General features: G+C 41.2%; 1 protein-coding gene across 1 annotated transcript in view; it reads left to right on the top strand.

The window, feature by feature from the left end:
• Positions 1-2,544: 2,544 nt before the first annotated feature.
• The window catches only part of LOC135519294 (zinc finger protein GLI2-like), a 100,105-nt gene continuing 82,005 nt past the window's right edge, over positions 2,545-20,644 (top strand). The window contains exon 1 of the mRNA XM_064944441.1: positions 2,545-2,966. The gene's annotated coding sequence lies outside the window, so the exon portion shown is untranslated. The remainder of the gene's footprint in view (positions 2,967-20,644) is intronic.

Genomic DNA, 20,644 nt, shown 5'->3' on the forward strand with positions numbered 1-20,644 from the left:
GGCGCTGTATACTTTTGCTCAATATCTGCTGAATAGCTGAGCAGGGGTCAAATCCAGACTCCAAGACTTGCTAAGCTTTTGAGTAGTTGTCTGATAATGGGGAAGGCTGACATGACCATTCTATGTTATTTTTATGAGAATTATGAGACTTAATCTGACAAATAATCCAGAAAACTAAAAATATATTTGACACTTCTCTATTTTCTCAATGACATTCAAATCAGCATTAAAAAAGGTGCAAGATTAAGTTTGTTCCACCTGAGCGAGTGATGACACACCAAATGTGTTTGATCGATTGAGGGATAAGCGCAGGAATATGCTTTTGTAGGCTACAGTCCAAGTATGTCGGCATCCAAAGATGATCTAACTTGAATAAACGCTTGGAGGCAGTGGTGTAAAGTACTTAAGTAAAAAAACTTTTAAGTACTACTTAAGTAGTTTTTGGGGATATGTATCTGTACTTTACTTTACTAATTATATTTTTGACAACTTTTACTTTTACACCTATACATTCCTAAAGAACAAAATGAACTTTTTACTCCTTACATTTTCCCTGACACCCAAAAGTACTCGTTACATTTTGAATGCTTAGTAGGACATGAAAATGGTCTAATTCACGAGCTTATCAAGAGAACATCCCTGCTCATCCCTACTGCCTCTGATCTGGCAGACTCACTAAACACGAATGCTTTGTTTGTAAATTATGTCTGAGTGTTGACCCTGGCTATCCGTAAATTTAAAAAACAAGACAATCGTGTCCTCTGGTTTGCTCAACAACTGAATAGTGCGGATCCTAGCCTATGGAATAAAAGTGGGCTTTTATTGCTCAATCTACTTCATGCTGATAAAAACAAAATCCATATGCCTAATGGACACATGCTCAAACTTGCACACTTTTGATTGCCACTTTAAGTCTATCTGTAGTTGTTACATCCATTTTTTTTGTTGACTAATAAATTATATATCCATTGATTCTTGAAGAATATAACTTATAAATGCCTCATGAGCTGAGTTCAACTGTCATACTACGTGAGAACCCAAAATATACACTTGTTTTTCTCCAATGTTTGTAAACATTGTAAATGTAAACACTGTATAGCCTCATAACATGGTTTAAACAATAATTTTGATAACATATCATGGATGGTCAGTCCTTGAATCGATAGCTCTGTCTATTCATCTGAGAGTGATTACATTTCTCCAGGCCCATCCCTCAACTTTTTACCAAAACAGAGGCGAGCCGACAATTTTGTTAATGTTTCATCTGTGGATTTTCCCTTTAAACAGCTGCATATTATCAAGATATTAAAGTGTCACCAACAAAAAGGTAAACAATAGGCCTATAGCAAATGCAGCATATGGCATTAATTTTTCACATGTAAATAGCACTTTTCAGTAGTGCTCAAAGCATTCCATTCCATAAGGGCAGCATTTATTAATCAACTCAAATCAATGAGCCCAATCAGTCCTCCATGACAACAAAATCATAAACAGAGAAGGGCTGGCTAATAAGTAATTTGTTTTGTGTTTTGGGGTTTTGCTCAGGAAAATCAATTTAGCTCATCTATACTTCCATATTTCCAAGTCCTATTCTGGAAGATCAAGGGGTATAACATTTATTGGAATGACTGGAATTCTGATAGACTTTGTTTTTTAATGTAAAGATATCATTTAATTGTATTATTATATGTATTAGAAAGCAATGGGTTAGAATAAGCCTACATAACCAACCCATAAAGTAAAATGTTACATCTATATACGGCCTGCTTTGTAAACTTTAACATTGATTTATCCTGCAATGATGTTGTTCAATTGGTAACATACATTTTTGTCTTCTTCTAATGCCTCTTGAGGAAGGAAGTAATCTAAAAGTAACTGGATGTAATCTGATTACATTACTGAGTTTGGGTAATCCAAAAAATTACATTACTGATTACTATTTTGGACAAGTAGCTAGTAACAGATTATATTTAGAAAGTAACCTACCCAACCCTGCCTATTATCCATACAACATCATGTTGCTCAGACAAATTTATCAGAAAGGCCTGCTATATATATATATATATATATATATATATATATATATATATATATATATATATATATAACGTGTCAAGCACATTGATAATTGCAGAAAGTGCCTAATGTGTAGGGTATATGGAAGGCTTGTTTCCAAATATATGTTTTTATCAGTGTTGCTGCTGCTATAATTCCAGGCCAAGACAACTGGAGATGGGGAAAGAAATATCAATTACCAAAAATATGTAAAGGCCAAACAATTATTCATGGGGAGGGGTTCGGTGGGTGATATACTAATAAATTGCAATGATATCGTATTCTCAATTGAATAACCCAAGTGTCTCTGACAAAAAACTGTCCTCGCACAAAACGTTCTGTCCGTGAAATCGAACAATAATTCAACTTTATCTAACTTTTCCCGAAACCCAACTGTTGGATTGAGTTAGCCCGGCCCATCTGGAGCAGCAAATGGCCCAACTCACCAGGGAGCAGGGAGGAGGTGAGGGGGGAGAGTAGAGGGGGAGAGAAAGAGGGGATCGGATTGAAAACAGATCAGCCTGAAGATCTCACCACCGCATGTCTAGAACAACTGTCGATTAAAATCGAGTCTTTCAGCGAAAACACGCAATGCGCTTTCATATGAAAAAACGCAAAAGGGAGTGAGAAATTTACTGCTTGAAGATGATGGATTGTAAAAGTTAGATGCGAGTATAAATGCGCCCCTCCGAATTAAATTAGTTATCTGAGGAATGCAGTGCCCGTAATTTCGAGTAGGATTTCAAACTTTTCTTGAAGTGCACCTCAATGGACTTTTTTCAAAGGGACATATCCTGTCCAAGCGGTTTTGATTGAAAAAGTAGAGTTTCAGTACTATAGTTCCCGGATTCTTTGCGGAGAATCATCGGACAAAGTGACCAAGAGTACGGGGTCTAAATAAATCATTCAAGGTAAGAAAAGTTTTTGTTGTGGTGTAGCCTAGATGACAGCTTTCACAGCCGCACATTTATTTGGATACATTTTACAATTCCAATTGTTCTTATTTTCTTATTTGACAACTCTTGATGTTGAGTGTAATATGTGTTTAAACTTAAACCACTATCCTGCAGTCACAGTTTAATATTGCGTGTCAAGGACAGAAGGGGTTTGGGGTAACTCCACATCTCATTTACTTTGAAATTATTTTTACATAGGAATCTAAATAATTCTGTCCTGCAACTTGATCCAAATGTGGAGAGATGTGATCAGAAAGCTGCAGCTCCAGTCCTACTGACTTCCAAATGCCTCAGAGTAGTAGAGCTATTGTGATCACTCACCATCTTTATCTATGATCCCAAAAGTTTGTTCAAAGTTAAGTGTAAACAATCACTTTTATTTTGCAGTACATTTTGTGCATATTTTTTATGGTTGAGATTGAAGGACTCATTTTGAGAGGCTATAACCTCTGGAAGGTTTGTGTTTTCAAATATTGTTGTATTGTCAATCATCATTTTTTGTGCATTCTGATAGACAAAAAATGCATAGACTACATGCCAACTCAAGGTAGTGGATACAAGTTGATCGTGTCGAAGAAAGTGATAGGTAGGTGCTCATGAGTGCTCTCACTTCACTCTGTGTACAGACTATTTCAAGATCCCTCTCATTTAAACACTTGCAAATAAAGATTTTAAAAATAAATGCTTCAAGTGTTTGGCATGCTGTATAATTAAGGCCACCTTCTTGGATGTCCCTGGTCAGTAGGAGTTGTGTAGCCTACTTATTGTTGAAAGATTCTCAGTTAGCTTGTTTGCACTGTAGCCTGAGTAATCAACAAACACTTGATGCTTTTGTGCTGGGTAAAAACACCTATATTTGCGCTTGGCTTTTACCCATCTAGAGTGTGTGCTAATAATCCCTAGGCTCACGCCTGAACTAATAATATGAGCACCATTTTCTTCCTTGCTTTGGTCTCAGATCAGTTATAGAACAACTTGTTTTAGGGTTGTGTGTAATTTCATAGGATAGATTCCTTAATCAGTGACATTCATCAACTCAATGTTAAATCTGATGAAAGTCATGTGAAAGTTATTTTATGTTAAAACTGCAGGATTTTACAAAGGAACAATAGGAGTTTCTGTAGAGAATGAAGTGAAAAGAAAACAGTGAAATTACAGAAATGATTAAGAATAAGGAAAAAGTAAGAGAGAACCAATGTTTCAGGAAACATTTTTGGTGGTGTGTATTTCTGCGTTGCGCATGGTGTGTATCTCTGTGCATGCACCGTGAGTGTGTTTTTAATTTAATATGATGATGCCCATGCAGTTGGAGGGATCATTAGCATAAGAAAAAAGGTTTAGTGCATTTGCCATTGTGCTGAATGAAGAGTTCCAGCAGTCAGACCCAGGGAGAGTGAAAGGATGTAAAGAAATTATGGGGCTATTCAGCTTATTCAGACCCTGCCTGGGGCTCCCTTCTCTGGGCTCTGAAACCCATGGTGGCGATGTCACTTTCATCTCCCGAGACAGATCCAGCCTCTCTCTTTTCTGTTTCCCCGTTTCCCCCCGTTTCTCTCTTTCACACATCTCTCCACAGCTAGACCCACTTTATTGATCTTCTCCTTTTCTTCTCTGGAAGTCTGCGTAAAATGTAATGAACCGAATACTGGAAAGGATGGGAGGGGAGGCTTTTTTAAAGACAAATACCGATGAAGTCTAGCGTGCAGAAGGGAGAAGAGGAAAATAACAACCCCCCCTATGGAGAGATCTCAAAAGTTTAGAAAATAACAGGGTCTTCTTCTTTCTCCCTCACTCTCTCACCTCAGTGAGCTAAGACACTGTACTGTAGTAATAAAGCCTTTTAATTTACCGCTGCGTGGTATTCCTAGATTGCAGTCCTCCTTAAACTTAAAGGAATTCTCTGGAACTTTTGTATACGTTTTAGCCAGTTTCTGAAAGTAGCACTCACCAGCCAAAAGTGGTCCCTGAAAACTGTGTACTATGTCACACACTGTATGTGCAGATATGCACACCACATCATTTCTCGCTGTCTGTTGTTACAAATACATTTTTACAAGCATTGGATTTTATATACACATTTGCATTGATTACATTTAAAAAATAAAAAACATTTTTACATGTCCGGTACAGATGATATATATTATTTTCAGTCATAACTATTACAGATTAAATTGCCTTGTTAATGTCCAAAAGTGGAAGGCTCTCTTTCTATTTCCCCTGAAAACCGGAACATCCAGTTTTTGGGTGCCCAGCAGATGCTAGCTGTCACTCATATAGCAAGGGGCTGAAGCTCATTGGTTGAACTCGAATTGCCCCCCACGTGAGGGGAAAATGGCACAGCATAGGTTTCAGAAAAACAATTGCTTTCAAACTAGGGATTTTGTGCTAATTGAGGTAAATCTGCACATAGATTATGCATGTATGAACTACACATTGACACATCCAGCCCAAAGCAGGAGGTAAACAATATACTTAGTAGTCGCAAACGTACCAGAGCATGTCTTTAACTGCTCTGTTATCTAGAGAAAAGTCAGTATTTCAGTTATTAAGTTTAGAAAATGGTTGTGCTTACAAAATAATTGTTGTTGTGCTTCTAAGAGAACTATAGCTGGTTCATCTCTCATAGATTAATTTTTTTTTCCAGAAGGCTGCTTTCCCACAATTATGTGCTTGTTTTGATTGTCAAAATACATGATTATATTAGGCATTATGATTTTAAACCACACAGTTTAGATACACAGTGCAAATGTTGATGGTTGAACTTAATCCAAAGTGCCCTACAGTGCATTTAAAATGTATTTTCATCTTTCCATTAGTGTTAAGGGAAAATGAACATGCCAACTTCCTAACTTGTTAGGCCTGTTGTATGTTTTGGAACACGTTATTGAGGTCAACACTATTTCCCTTTTATCTATATGAAGTATATCCCTGACATTTTGTACAACGAGTGGTTGCTATGGAGTGAAATTAGCTTTATCATTCTAGACTTATCAGAGACACCACTTTGAGCCTGTGGGACTATACTGGGTGTCTAGCAGGACCTTGCAGCCTCCCTTCAGCCCAGCCCGGGGGGAGCTGTGGAGGGTGGCTGAAGTACACTCGTGTATGGAGCTCAATTGGTGGGAATTTAATGGCCATTTAGGGAGCTGTAAAAAGACAGCTATGTGATGAGTTAGTCTAGTCGGCCGCGCCTTGCTCTTCTTACAACGAGCCTGTACTTGAGATGGGGGGGCAAAGTGGGAAGTGGGGAGAAACACAGAGACGACTAAAGTGCCAGCAGCCGGCAGAGTAGCTACATTCATTTATTTTCAGGGTCCCTGTTTGAGTTCCTCTCTGCGTTGGCTTGGATGGCAAGAGGACACAATCAAGGCTTTTTAGTGGCTGTTGTCCCACACCCTCGAGGCATCCGGCTCATTCTCTCTCAAGTGTCTGGGGTTAAATAGGATCACATGATATCCGGTCTGTGAGAGAGTGCAGTTCAGCCCTCCCTGACTGGCCTTGTCCCCTCATCCCCCTCTACATCTCCTACAAGGTTGGCTAGGAGTGAGCACTTAGATCCGACCTCGTCCCCTTCTCCATCTCATAGTGCCAGCCATGAATGAGACACACAGTCACATGGAAAGTGGGGTCTCATTGGGTTGAGAGAATTGACTTCTGTTATCAAAAGAAAATGGGAAACCGGTATGGCCTAGTTCTTTGTAAAAGCCATATGTCATTGTAGAAGTAAAGGAGCGAGCCCGATGTGGTTTTAACTAGCCATATAAGTACTGTAAGGTAAAATCACTGACAACCTCCTTCCATCACGATTGATGTCATCAATCATGGGAGGCGGCAGGCACAGCGAGTCCCCCTCATCAAAAGGCAAGAAGCTAGGCTACAATTATGAAGGACCTAGTTTCTCTCGAGGAAACACTATTTCCAGGTTTCTGTTAGTCACGCAACAAGGCCTAATGATCTATTTCCTCTAGACCTACCCATTTATTTCACCAAATTGTCCCAGTCAATCACAATGACAGGCACTAAAGAGGGGGATATTTGGGGGGCTTTTGGACTTTAAGTGAGTGTCCAGAATGGCCCCCTATTCCCTTTATAGTGCATTAGTTGTGAGAAGAGTCCGGGTTAAAATAAATGCACTACATAGGGAATAGTGTGCCACTTTGGGGCCTCTGGACTCCATGACTGTAGTCTCAGCCTACCTTTACATGTCCAAGCTGTTCTCTGAGGGAGGATGGAATGAAACTTCAACAGATTAAACAATGTATACTATTTACACTGTGTTATATATGTGTCAACACCAGAACATCTTAACAACCCCCTGCCAGAGTTCTCCAAACACAGGCTTTTAGCAATGATTCTGCAGGTCAAAGGAAGTTGTCCAGTTTGTGGAGGGGATGACACAACATTTATTTAATTACTTCACCCTAAAATAAACCATTGGGTTTAAGCTGCAGAGCTATGCACTAGCACAGCAAAAACCACAACTGGACAGGCCCACTTTGCTCAACCCGCTGCATGGCTTTAAAAAAATGACTGGTGGCATTAGTATTACATCCACCAATACACTACACGTTCAAGCTTTTCTGGTGCACTGGCACCAAAATGTAGCTGAACCATGTGCCTGTGCCTGGTTCTTCTTAGTTCTTGGAGAGACCTGAGCTCATCGTGGCTCATCTGAGGGGGTTGCCTTGATCCTGCTGCTAATTACCTCCTATAGTGGGTTAGCTAGAGTAAAACCTCATCTCCTGTTACATCAGGGAAACCTTCTTCCACTGTAGCTGGCAGCAGCCCAGGCAGAGTAGCATTATTAACACCACTGTGTCTTCTCCTATCTTCCTTTCCATTGCCAATGAATGAACAGATTCATTGTGTTGGTTGTCCTTAAGACTGACATGGACTCCCAGACAATGCAGCATTGTCTTGAATGTTTGCCGTCGGCTTTAATCTGATGCAGCAAGAGGCACTGGCAGCACACGCAGCACATTCAACAGTGTGTGTGTGTGCTGAGCATGCATGCTCTGTTTGTGCTTCCAACATTGGGGTTTTGAGAAAGGCGAGAAGAGTCAGTTGTAAGTTGTGATTTATCCGAAGGCCTCCCATAGCTACAAAGCAAAGTTGACTTGTTGACTTGCCCATAGGGGCTGGGCGGTTGGCTGGCTAGGCTCTTCTTATTACGTTTCATATAATGAGAAATATTAACTCCTTGACTCTCAGCCAGGCCACAGACTCCTCTGTAATAGACTGGGAGACGGGCTAAAAGCATTGAAAGCATTGAGCTGCTTGCTAAGAAACCATGTGGTAGTCTTTAGCAATCTCTCCCCTTATTCTACCCCTCCTCCCTCCCAAACTCCCAAACACATGTCCACTTGCTGTCTGCCTGCCGCCATTGCATCGGCCTCTCTCTGACTCAGAACAAGACTGGTTCTGGGTTCAGTCCAGGTTGAGGTTACTCTTGTCTTGGAATTCTCTCATTACAGAGAGAGAACAGGATGGGATGATGATTGTATGTGTATATGCTGCCTTTGTCTTCGTTTTCTCTTTGAATGTAACTGGAAACATATAAGACTGTCAAATACAATGCCGTTGCTCGATGTGTGCTGGTCAGGGTTGCATCAGCAGGCAGTTATGGCATAAAGTCTTGAGGTTCTGCTCGCCTGAGTTAAAATACCTTATGATAAGCTGTAGACCGCACTCATAGGGCTGTATAGGGCCATAAGCAAACAAGAAAATGCTCACCCAGAGGCAGCGCTCCTGGTGGCTTTTAATGCAGGAAAAAAGAAATCCTTTTTACCTCATTTCTACCAGCATGTCCCCTGTGCAACTAGAGGCAAACATTTCTCTAGATCTCCTTTACTCCACACACAGAGACACATACAAAGCTCTCCTTGTGCTCCATTTGACAAATCTGACCATAACTCTGTCCTTCTGATTCCTGCTTACAAGCAAAAACTCAAGTACCAGTGACACGCTCAATACTTGAAGTGCTCCAATGAAGCGGACGCTAAACTACTGGACTGTTTCTCTGGCACAGACTGGAATAGGTTCTGAGATTCATCCGATAGCATTGAAGAGTTTACCACATCGGTCACCGGCTTCCTTAATAAGTGCACCAATGACGTCATCCCCACAGTAACCGTACGTACATATCCCAACCAGAATTACAGGCAACATCCGCACTGAGCTAAAGGTTAAAGCTGCCACTTTCAATGAACGAGACACTAACATAGACGCTTAGAAGAAATCCAGACAAACCATCAAACAAGCAATGCATCAATACAGGACTAAGATCGAATCCTACTACACCGGTTCTGATGCTCGTTGCATGTGTCAGGGCTTGAAAACTATCACGTATTACAAAGGGAAACCAAGCCACGAGCTGCCCAGTGCCATGAGCCTACCAGATGAGCTAAATGCCTTCTATGCTTGCTTCGAGGCAAGAAACACTGAACCATGCGTGAGAGCATCAGCTGTTCTGGACAACTGTGTGATCACACTCTCTGTACCCTATGTGAATAGGACCTTGAAACAGAATAACATTAACAAGGCCACAGGGACCAATGGATTACCAGGATGACTGCGCTGACCAATTGGCAAGTGTCTTCACTGACATTTTCAACCTCTCCCTGACCCACTCTGTAATACCTATATGTTTTAAACAGACCACCATAGTCCCTGTGCCAAAGAAGGCCAAGGTAATTTGTCTAAATGACTATCGCCTCTTAGCACTCGCATCATGAAATGCTTTGTAAGGCTGTTCATGGCTCACATCAACAACATCATCCCAGACACCCTGGACCCTCTCCAACTCCACAGATGACGCAATCTCTATTGCAACCCACACTGCCTTTTCCCACTTGGACAAAAGGAACAAATACGTGAGAAAGCTACTAATTGACTACAGCTCAGTGTTCAACACCATAGTGCCCTTGAAGCTCCCTGGGACTGAACACCTCCCTCTGCAACTGGATCCTGGATTCCTGACAGGCTGCCCCCAGGTGGTGAGGGTAGGCAACAACACATCTACCGCACTGACCCTGAACATATGGGCCCCTCGGAGGTGCGTGTTTAGTCCCCTTCTGTATGACAGCGTGGCCGCGGACAACTCCAACACCAGCATTAAGTCTGCCGACAACACAACGGTGGTAGGCCTGATCACCGATGATGATTAGACAGCCTAAAGGGAGGAGGTTAGAGACACTGACAGGACAACAACCTGTCCTTCAACGTCAGTAATACAAAGGAGCAGATCGTGGATTACAGGAAATGGAGGGCTGAGCACACTCCCATTCACATCGATGGGGCTGTAATGGAGCAGGTCCAGAGTTTCAAGTTCCTCGTATCAACATCACTAAGGACCTCTCATGGTCCAAACACACCAACCCAGTTGAAGACAGCATGACAGCGCCTCTTCCTCCTCAGGAGGCTGAAAAGATTTGGCATTGGCCCTCAAATCCTCAAAGTTCTACAGCTGTACCATTGAGAGCATCTTGACTGGCTGCATCAGCGCTTGGTATGGCAACTGCTTGGCATCCGACCACAAGGCGCTACAAATGGTAGTGCGTATGGCCCAGTACTTCCGAGCTCTCTGCCATCCAGGAACTCCATACCAGGCGGTGTCAGAGGAAGGCCAAAAAAATTGGAACCAACAGGCCATAAGACTTCCCCAAGCCATAAGACTTTTAACAAGACTGATAAATTACAAATCAAATGGCTACCCGGACGACTGCTATTGACCCATTTTTGCACTAACTCACAAACTTTTTTGCACATATGATTCTTCTACTGTCTATCTATCCTGTTGCTTCGTCACTTCACCCCTACCTAGATGTACAGTACAAAGCTACCTCATTTACCTCATACCCCTGCCCATCGACTCGGTACTGGTACTCCCTGTATGTAGCCATGTTATTATTTACTTGTTATTTCTATTTGTTATTCACTGTTTCACTATTAAAATAAAAAATAAAATAAACATGTCATGTTTAACTCAATGACTGGAAAAGGACCAGTAAGTAATCATTTCACTGTGTCTACACCTGTTGCTGTCGAAGCGTGTGACAAAAAGAGGTGATTGGTCTGTCCTCTTCTACACATAGCTCTCCTTTGTCAGTATGGAGAAGTGTGGAAGTTCCTTAAATTGCAGAGATTGTAAAATGTAATAAAGTCACTTGCGGTGTTAAACTGCCATCTCGTGTGTGTGGCTGATCTTTATACCTCAAAGTCGTGAGGTTCTGACAACTGCAAAAAGTAAAGTCATCTCTTCTCACTTCTTGGTGTACTTGGGCAGCTGGTGGTACAGAGCTCTGAACCCCCACACACACAGACAACAGCCAGGGCTGTCCCCTTCTTGTCACCAAGGCATCCGATCTGAGAAACAGCTGGTACACTGACGACTCACACCACACACACTCACTACAGAGATACAGTCTAGTTTCAAAAGCACTTATACTGGAATGATAATCTCTTGTAATAACAATGTGGACGTCACCATTAGATAGACAAACTTAGAACGACAAATGGCAACTTTAGATTTTTGCCAACTTTGATTCAAAGGGATGCACACATGCTACACACCATACCACCCACACCACTCACCATGGTCTAAGGAGCCTAGTGAGGGTATTGACAGCTGTAACTGTTGAGAGTGAGTGGTAACAACACATTTAGGAGAAATGACCAGGCCCCAAATGTTACTGGGAGAAAGAAGACAACTCTGCAATGTGGCACAAACGACAGCTGATCTGAGCTGGGGGTTTCGCCCATATAATTATATGAGCATTTTTGGTTTGTCCTCTGGAAGGGAAGACAAGGGGATCTCCTGTCCTGAGCAGATGACCACTTCATTGACCATGTGCTTGTTTCTGCATGGCCAGAGCATTACATAACAAAAACCTCCCCAACACACAAACCCCTGTGTAATTACATAGAGATACATTGAAATGATCACTGTTAGCGAACATCAAGCAGAAGTTAAATAACCAACAGTTAGGAAATTCCTTGGGTGACTGTGTGTAGGCTGTGTGTGAGTCTCCACATCTGTTTTCTATTGGTCAGGAGACAAAGAGATTAACCACAGGATATTACATTTACTAGCAGGGAGTGGTGGTGAGGAGGGTGGGTAACAGGGAACAGCTCATCCACATGACTTTTCTTTCTGTGTAGATCTTTTCATTATGGGGCTGACTGGAGAAACATGGCCTCTGAGGGACTGACTGATTGCTTCCCAGTTACTAAGGACAGGACACAGGATCTAGTGGACCCCAGTCATTGACTGTATGTGTGTACAACATTTGTTTTCTAATAGGTAAAATCCAAAATAGCATCCTATTTCTTATGTAGTACACTACATTTGACTTAGCTCTGGATAAAAGTAGTGCACTTATCATGAATAGGGTATATAGTCAACTGCCGGTTCTTTCAGGCTTCCTATGTGAACATGTTACGGCAGTAATAGTAGTATTTTCCTAGCCTGGGAATCCACACTGAATCCATATCACCTTTCACTGTTTCTCTTCAACTGTTAGTCTGGCCTTCCTCTAGCATTTGTGCTGAAATATCTTAATCTACTGTTGGTTCACTCAATCTTCCTTTGTGAAAATGTTATGGTAATAGTTTCCTTTCTCGGTTCATTGACCAGGAGGTTGCCTATCTATATGACATATCACACAACAGATATTCCTTCCTGGATCTGAGTCAGGCACATGACTAATGAAGGCTCCCAGGTCTTTTTTCGTCATATTTAAACATGTGCCCTTTTTAAACCAGGGCTTCAAAGGTTTGTAGGAGTGTATGTTTTTCTGAAGACAGTGATTCACCCATCTAGAATGTGCCTTTGTCTTAACCCCAGCTTGTCTTGTTTAACAGAGACATCTCCGTGTGTCATCAACCTAATAGGTCTAATGTGAAACATGGCTCCTGGAAAGGCTTGGAACATAGACTAAATCAACTCCGATTTTGAAACTAAACAGAATGGTTGGAGATGTTGCTTTTTGTTTGAATTAAAATAAATCAAATCGCATGTTATAGTAAGACAACACACTTATTTTTGTACGATATATGAGAGAGAGAGAGAGGGGGAGAGAAAATGTGCATTACACATGCTATCTTGAGTGAAGAATGAGATGGAAACCACATAAATGATACAGGGGCTCATCATCAGCCAAACCACTGTAGCAGTGGGATTGAATTATTATGATTAAAGAGGTAGATTATATTGAGAATAACTCACTGTGTGAGGCCTCCAGATGACCAAACCACCACATGCAGTGGGATTGAGTTATTACGATTAAAGAGGTTAGTACTGAGAATAACACACTGTGTGAGTGCCTTGACCCCAGATGTTACCCCTGAGAGAGAGAACAATCTGAGCTGTTTGTCCTGCTGATAGATAAGTACTGTAGTATTGTAAGTACTCTGTGGGTTTTAGTGAGTAATGTCCTGTAACGCCACATGTCCTCAGGGTCCAGAGGGCATGCGGAGTACACTGGGCACAAGTGCAACGTCTAGGTACAACAATAGTGAGTAGGATAGGCCAATTTCATGTTCAACATTGTGTGGGTCTAAAGGGAGATGATACCTAGGCCTAAACCATTATGTTGTTGTGGTAAAATCATTGCTAAGGTTAGCCAGAGTAAATGCACAGTTGCGACCTTGGAGGGAAAACTGTTGGTAAGTGAAAAGAGGATTAAATTATAGGTGTTTTGATGGTGCTGTATGTCACAAAGTCAGAAGGAAGTCAGCATCGTTCTGGCCAAGGCAGTTAAGTTAGGTCTGGCCATGCAATGGAAAATAAAACAGCTGTATTTTGTCTGAATTAGCCGGTGGCCTTCCATTTTTTTGAGGAGGAAATGGGTTGGATTTTGGGTTAGCTGAATGACTATGTTCATTCACTGTATTCTGTTAAGGCCAGGACAGGGGAGAGTTTTTGTATTGGCAGGTTGCCGAGAGAGAGAGAGAGAGAGAGAATCTTACCAGCATCAATATCATGATATAGGAAAAGGAGTGAGGAGTCTGAGAATCTTCAAATAAGAGAGCTGTCTTTGATGTCTGTTTGCATTCCTTTCAGTGTTGGTGAAAGAAGAGATGTTAAACGGAAGTGGAAGAGAGGGAGACACTTGAAATTGAATGAGGCGCTAAGAAAAACACACACCAGGTCTCTGAACAAAAGCAATGGGGAGAGAGAGAGAAAAAGAGAGGGAGAATAATTGAGAATAAGAGTGTATAGATCAAGGGATCGAGAGACTTAAGGAAGGAAGGGAGAGAGAGCGAGAGTGTGTGTGTGAGAGAACAGAGAGAGGGTAGTTGTCCACTACATCTCTGTGCTGTTTTAAGGCTTTGTTGTGGTTAAGTGGCACGTCCTGGTGATCCATCTAGCTAAGTAAAGGCTGGCAGTATCAGGCTTAATCCTAAATTTCGTCCTTTTCCTTAAGTAGTGCACTACATAGAGAATAGGGTGCCATTTGGGACATAGTGTCACACAAACACTGTTTAGGGCAAGGAAGCGTTTATAATGGGGCAGAAGTACAATATCTGGGTCTCCTCTCACTTGTTTGCGGTCCTCATGCTTTTCCCTCAAATGGGCTGTTACACATGCCTTTGTTTCCTGTTGATTGTCTCACTCAGAAACGCTATAATGACAATGTATACATGTTACTTCATGCACAAGTTGTTTATGGCTTTTGAAAAATAAACTTGTGGAATGCAGGATGATAAAAACAGGACTAGAGGACCTTGAGCAGAGGCAGGGAATAACAACACGAAAAGCCTTCTCTCATTGTAGTTAGTGCACAGTAGAGTATGGATGGAAGAAGCTGCTTTTTACTATCCCAGGACCCAGCCTTGGCCAGGCGCAGACTCGCTCACTGAGAGGTGTGGTATTGGGAATGGGGCAGCAGAGGGACAAATTCAAGAAGGGGGGGGGCTGGGGGTCTGGTAAAGGGGATTATCCCCACCACCCAGCACCGTAGAGTCTTCTGCCTCTAGTACCGTGGGGTGGAGGGGGCCGGGGTGCCGTGATTCTGTTGGCACGCTGCACTCGGCTGACCAGCCAACCAGAAGAAGGGGAAAAGAAGAAGAAGAAATGGCCTCTTGTTGTTTGTTCTCCTTGTCCTCCATCTGTCTGTTCAGTTCCTGACACCTGTACTGTCCTGTCAGAGCCTGACACCCTGACAGGGGCAGATAGGCCCCATCTTCAGGGACTGATGGAGGGAAGGATAGGGCAGCTAACGAGACCTGCATGGTGTAGCTGTGGGGGGATGGGATGGGGGTGAAGTTGGGGCCACTTCGCTTCTATCCCAGCAACATACTTTCTAGCTCTATAACCCAAGCCTACCGTACCCTAAGATCCAAGCCCTACATTTTTTATAATGGACTTAACAGAACAAGCTTTTGTCTGTTAAATTCACAACTCGGAGCTTAATTTGTATTTGTGATAGGGAAGGGTAATTGATTTAAAAGCAGAAAACAACTGCGATTAATGGGTTGCCAGCCAGATGTTCCTATAAAACATGAATCAAATAAAATGTTATTGGCCGCGTACACATATTTTACAGATGTTATCGCAGAAACATTTCGCAGCACCTATCTCCAGCAGGGCAGTAATACCAAACATAACACACATTTCAAGACTAAAAATGTATTAATTAAGAAATATCAGAACTAACAATGTAGCAGTCACTAAGGTGCATGGTAAAGGTGCAGGGTCTCTGCCTTCTAGATGGTAGCGGGGTGAGCTCGTTGATGATTTTCTGGCCTTCCTGTGATGCTATCAAGAAGAAACTCTCCTCTTTAGGGGTCATTCCATAGAACACAGTTAGACACTGACGTTGAGGGTTTAGTATGTGCTCTGGGGCTCATCCAAGAGCCTTTCATTGTTTTGATTGTAAAACAAACATCTTTGTTCCAAATTCCTAAATATAACACTTCTTACTACTTTGGATTGTGATCGGAAAAGGAAATGTCTTATGGTTGAGTTGTCAGCCTTAGTGACAAGATGGCTGGAAGGAAGACAGCTTTTATTTGCTTTTGGCATGACAATAAATTAACAGATGCTTTCTAAACCTGTTAGCTACCCACCTCTTAATCGGCTTACCTTGGCACAGTGACGGGCAGCGGGATGGGCGACTGGCACCTTTGAAGGGTCATACCAATAGCCAGTGGTCCACCCTTCCTCCAATAGAACATAACATGTTGGAGGACCACATGATACCAAAAAGAATACTTCATACATGAGCACACATTCAATTACTTGATAGAGTTCTGTAAGTACTGCTCACAGTTACTTGTGTATAACGGTTGAGGAACAGAAAATACATATTTAATCAATGTATTACCAAAGCATATAGAATAATTCTTCGAAAGACATCATCGGTTGAGAAGTTCCTATTTGGTCTCTTAAAATATCCAAATACTGTGTATGCCATAACTCAAGTGCTGTTGGTTTTCTTAAGCTCTGAACCTATCAAGTCATTTAAACATGTTTAGTATATGACAGTGTAAAAATAAACAGTGTAAAAGAGTTTGTTGCATTCATTTAAAGTTCTGACTGCCAAGTGCCCACGTCTGTTAACAAGTGTGTGGAAACTGTGTCACTTCACTTTGACACCACAGCAGAGCTGTTTTAAGTGTGTTTTACTACATTGAAGAATAATCCTAAAGTACTACAGAATTGTCAATATCCCACCCGTGAATTAGGTAGCACAAGTCATCTGTTGTTGGGTAATCATGATTTAATAAGCTCATGAATTAAATCAATTAGGTTTGTTTAGACACTGTCAATACGGAAACCCTCATGTTCTCTCACTAAAGAGTAAAACCAGTGTGGATAACCATGACCACAAGCTAGTGCCTAGTGAGGGTGTGGAATGACCTCCCCTCTTAGCTTTAGACCGCTACTTGTTTGCACTTACCCGAGGATAATCGTGTAGGTTCCACAAACTCAAACAAATGGCTTGCTGCCAAGTCTTCTGCCGTTCAAACAAACATGTAAATGTGTTGACATAGTGGTGTCATAGTGGCTCAGGACAGACTGCTGAGTGTCTGTTCTTGTCACATTTGTACTATGGAGGACATTAGGAATGTATTACACTGAAAGACCTGTATCTACAGTGCTTTCAGAAACTACCGTACTCACACCTCTTGACTTATTCCACATTTTGTTGTGTTACAGCCTGAATTTAAAATAGATTAAATATATATCAGTGCCCGACACATAATACCCAAGCCATCAGTAGTACAGAGAGGTTGTTGCCTACATACATAGACTTAAAATCATTGGCCACTTTAATCATGTTTACATATCTTGCATTACTCATCTCATATGTACAGTTGAAGTCTGAAGTTTACATACACTTAGGTTGGAGTCATTAAAACTTGTTTTTCAACCACTCCACAAATGTCTTGTTAACAAACTATAGTTTTGGCAAGTCGGTTAGGACATCGACTTTGTGCATGACACAAGTAATTGTTCCAACAATTGTTTATAGGCAGATTATTTCACTTATAATTCACTGTATCACAATTCCAGTGGGTCAGAAGTTAACAAACACTAAGTTGACTGTGCCTTTAAGCAGCTTGGAAAATTCCAGATAATGATGTCATGGCTTTAGAAGCTTCTGATAGGCTAACTGGCATAATTTGAGTCAATTGGAGGTGTACCTGTGGATGTATTTCAATGCCTACCTTCAATCTCAGTGCCTCTTTGCTTGACATCATGGGAAAATCAAAAGAAATCAGCCAAGATCTCAGAAAAAAAATTGTAGACCTCCACAAGTCTGCTTCATCCTTGGGAGCAATTTCGAAACACCTGAAGGTACCACGTTCATATGTACAAACAATAGTACGCAAGTATAAACAATAGTACGCAAGTATAAACACCAAGTATAAACACCAGAAAAGAGACACGTTCTGTCTCCTAGAGACGAAAAGTGCAAATCGATCCCAGAACAACAGAAAATAACCTTGTGAAGATGCTGGAGGAAACAGGTACAAAAGTATCTATATCCACAGTAAAATGAGTCCTATATCGACATAATCTGAAAGGCCGCTCAGCAAGGAAGAAGCCACTGCTCCAAAACCGCCATAAAAAAGCCAGACTACAGTTTGCAACTGCACATGGGGACAAAAATCATACTTTTTGGAGAAATGGCCTCTGATCTGATGAAACAAAAATAGAACTGTTTGGCCATAATGATCATCGTTATGTTTGGAGGAGAAAGGGGGAGACTTGCAGGCCGAAGAACACCATCCCATCCGTGAAGCATCGTGTTGTGGGGGTGCTTTGCTGCAGGAGGGACTGGTGCACTTCACAAACTAGATGGCATCATGAGGGAGGAAAATTATGTGGATATATTGAAGCAACATCTCAAGACATCAGTCAGGAAGTTAAAGCTTGGTCGCAAATGGATCTTCCAAATGGGCAATGACCCCAAGCATACTTCCAAAGTTGTGGCAAAATCGCGGCAGAACTGAAAAAGCTTGTGCGGGCAAGGAGGCCTACAAACCTGACTCCGTTACACCAGCTCTGTCAGGAGGAATGGGACAAAATTAGCCCAACGTATTGTCGGAAGCTTGTAGAAGGCGACCTGAATCGTTTGACCCAAGTTAAATAAATGAAAGGCAATGCTACCAAATACTAATTGAGTGTATGAAAACTTCTGACCCACTGGGAATGTGATGAAAGAAATAAAAGCTGAAATAAATAATTCTCTCTACTATTATTCTGGCATTTCATATTCTTAAAATAAAGTGGTGATCCTAACTGACCTAAAACAGAGAATTTTTAATAGGATTAAATGTCAGGAATTGTGATAATCTGAGTTTAAATGTATTTGGCTAAAGTGTATGTAAACTTCCGACTTCAACTGTATATACTGTATTTTATATGATCTACTTCATCTTAACCTATACCACTCTGACATTGCTCGTCCATATATTTATATTAGAGGTCGACCGATTTATGATTTTTCAAAGCCGATACCGATTATTGGAGGACCAAAAAAAGCCGATACCGATTATTGGAGGACCAAAAAAAACGATACCGATTAATCTGCCTATTTATTTATTTATTTGTAATAATGACAATTACAACAATACTGATTGAACACTTATTTTAACTTAATATAATACATCAATAAAATCAATTTAGCCTCAAATAAATAATTAAACAAGTGTTGGAGAATGTGTGCTATGTAAGAAAGCTAACCTTTAACTTCCTTGCTCAGAACAGGAGAACATATGAAAGCTGGTGGTTCCTTTTTAACATGAGTCTTCAATATTCCCAGGTAAGAAGTTTTAGGTTGGAGCTATTATAGGAATTATAGGACTATTTCCCTCTATACCATTTGTATTTCATTAACCTTTGACTATTGGATGTTCTTATAGGCACTTTAGTATTGCCAGTGTAACAGTATAGCTTCCGTCCCTCTCCTCGCTCCTCCCTGGGCTCGAACCAGGAACACAACGATAACAGCCACCCTCGAAGCAGCAGCGTTACCCATGCAGAGCAAGGGAAACAACTATCCCAAGGCTCAGAGCGAGTGATGTTTGAAATGCTATTAGCGTGCACTAACTAGCCAGCCATTTCACATCAGTTACACTAGCCTCGTCTCTGGAGTTGATAGGCTTGAAGTCATAAACAGCGCAATGCTTGACGCACAACGAAGAGCTGCTGGCAAAACGCACAAAAGTGCTGTTTGAATGAATGTTTACGCGCCTGCTTCTGCCTACCACTGCTCAGTCAGATTATATGCAACGCAGGACACGCTAGATAATATCTAGTAATATCAACAATGTGTAGTTAACTAGTGATTGATTGTTTTTTATAAGATAAGTATAATGCTAGCTAGCAACTTACCTTGGCTTACTGCCTTCATGTAACAGGCAGTCAGTCTCTTGTTGAGTGCAACGAGAGAGAGGTGGGTTGTTATTGCATTGGACTAGTTAACTGTAAGGTTGCAAGATTGAATCCCCCGAGCTGACAAGGTGAAAATCTGTCTTTCTGCCCCAGAACAAGGCAGTGAACCCACCGTTCCTAGGCCGTCATTGAAAATAAGCATGTGTTCTTAACTGACTTGCCTAGTTAAAAAAATATTAAATAAAGGTGTAAAAAAAAAAAACGGCAAAATCGGTGTCCAAAATTACCGATTTCCGATTGGCCCTAATTAATCGGCCATTCCGATTAATCGGTCAACCTCTAATTTATATATTCTTATTCCATTCCTTTAGCTAGATTTGTGTGTATTAGGTATTTGTTGTGGAATTGTTAATGTTGCTGCACTGTCGGAACTAGAAGCACAAGCATTTTTGCCACACTCGCAATTACATCTGCTAACCATTTGTATGTGACCAATAAAAATTTATTTTATTTTGTTGTTTATTCCACCTTTATTTAACCAGGTAGGCCAGTTGAGAACAAGTTCTAAGTTACAACTGTGACCTGGCCAAGACAAAAGCAAAGCAGTGTGACAAAAACTACAACACAGAGTTACACATGGGATTAACAAAATAGAAGAATCTGTATTCCGTGTGTGCAAATTAAGGCAATAAATAGGCCATAGTGGCAAAGTAATTACAATTTAGCAATTAACACTGGAGTGATAGATGTGCAGATGAGGATGTGCAAGTAGAAAACTGGTGTG

Source organism: Oncorhynchus masou, chromosome 29 (assembly GCF_036934945.1).
Source record: "Oncorhynchus masou masou isolate Uvic2021 chromosome 29, UVic_Omas_1.1, whole genome shotgun sequence".
NCBI lineage: Eukaryota > Metazoa > Chordata > Actinopteri > Salmoniformes > Salmonidae > Oncorhynchus > Oncorhynchus masou.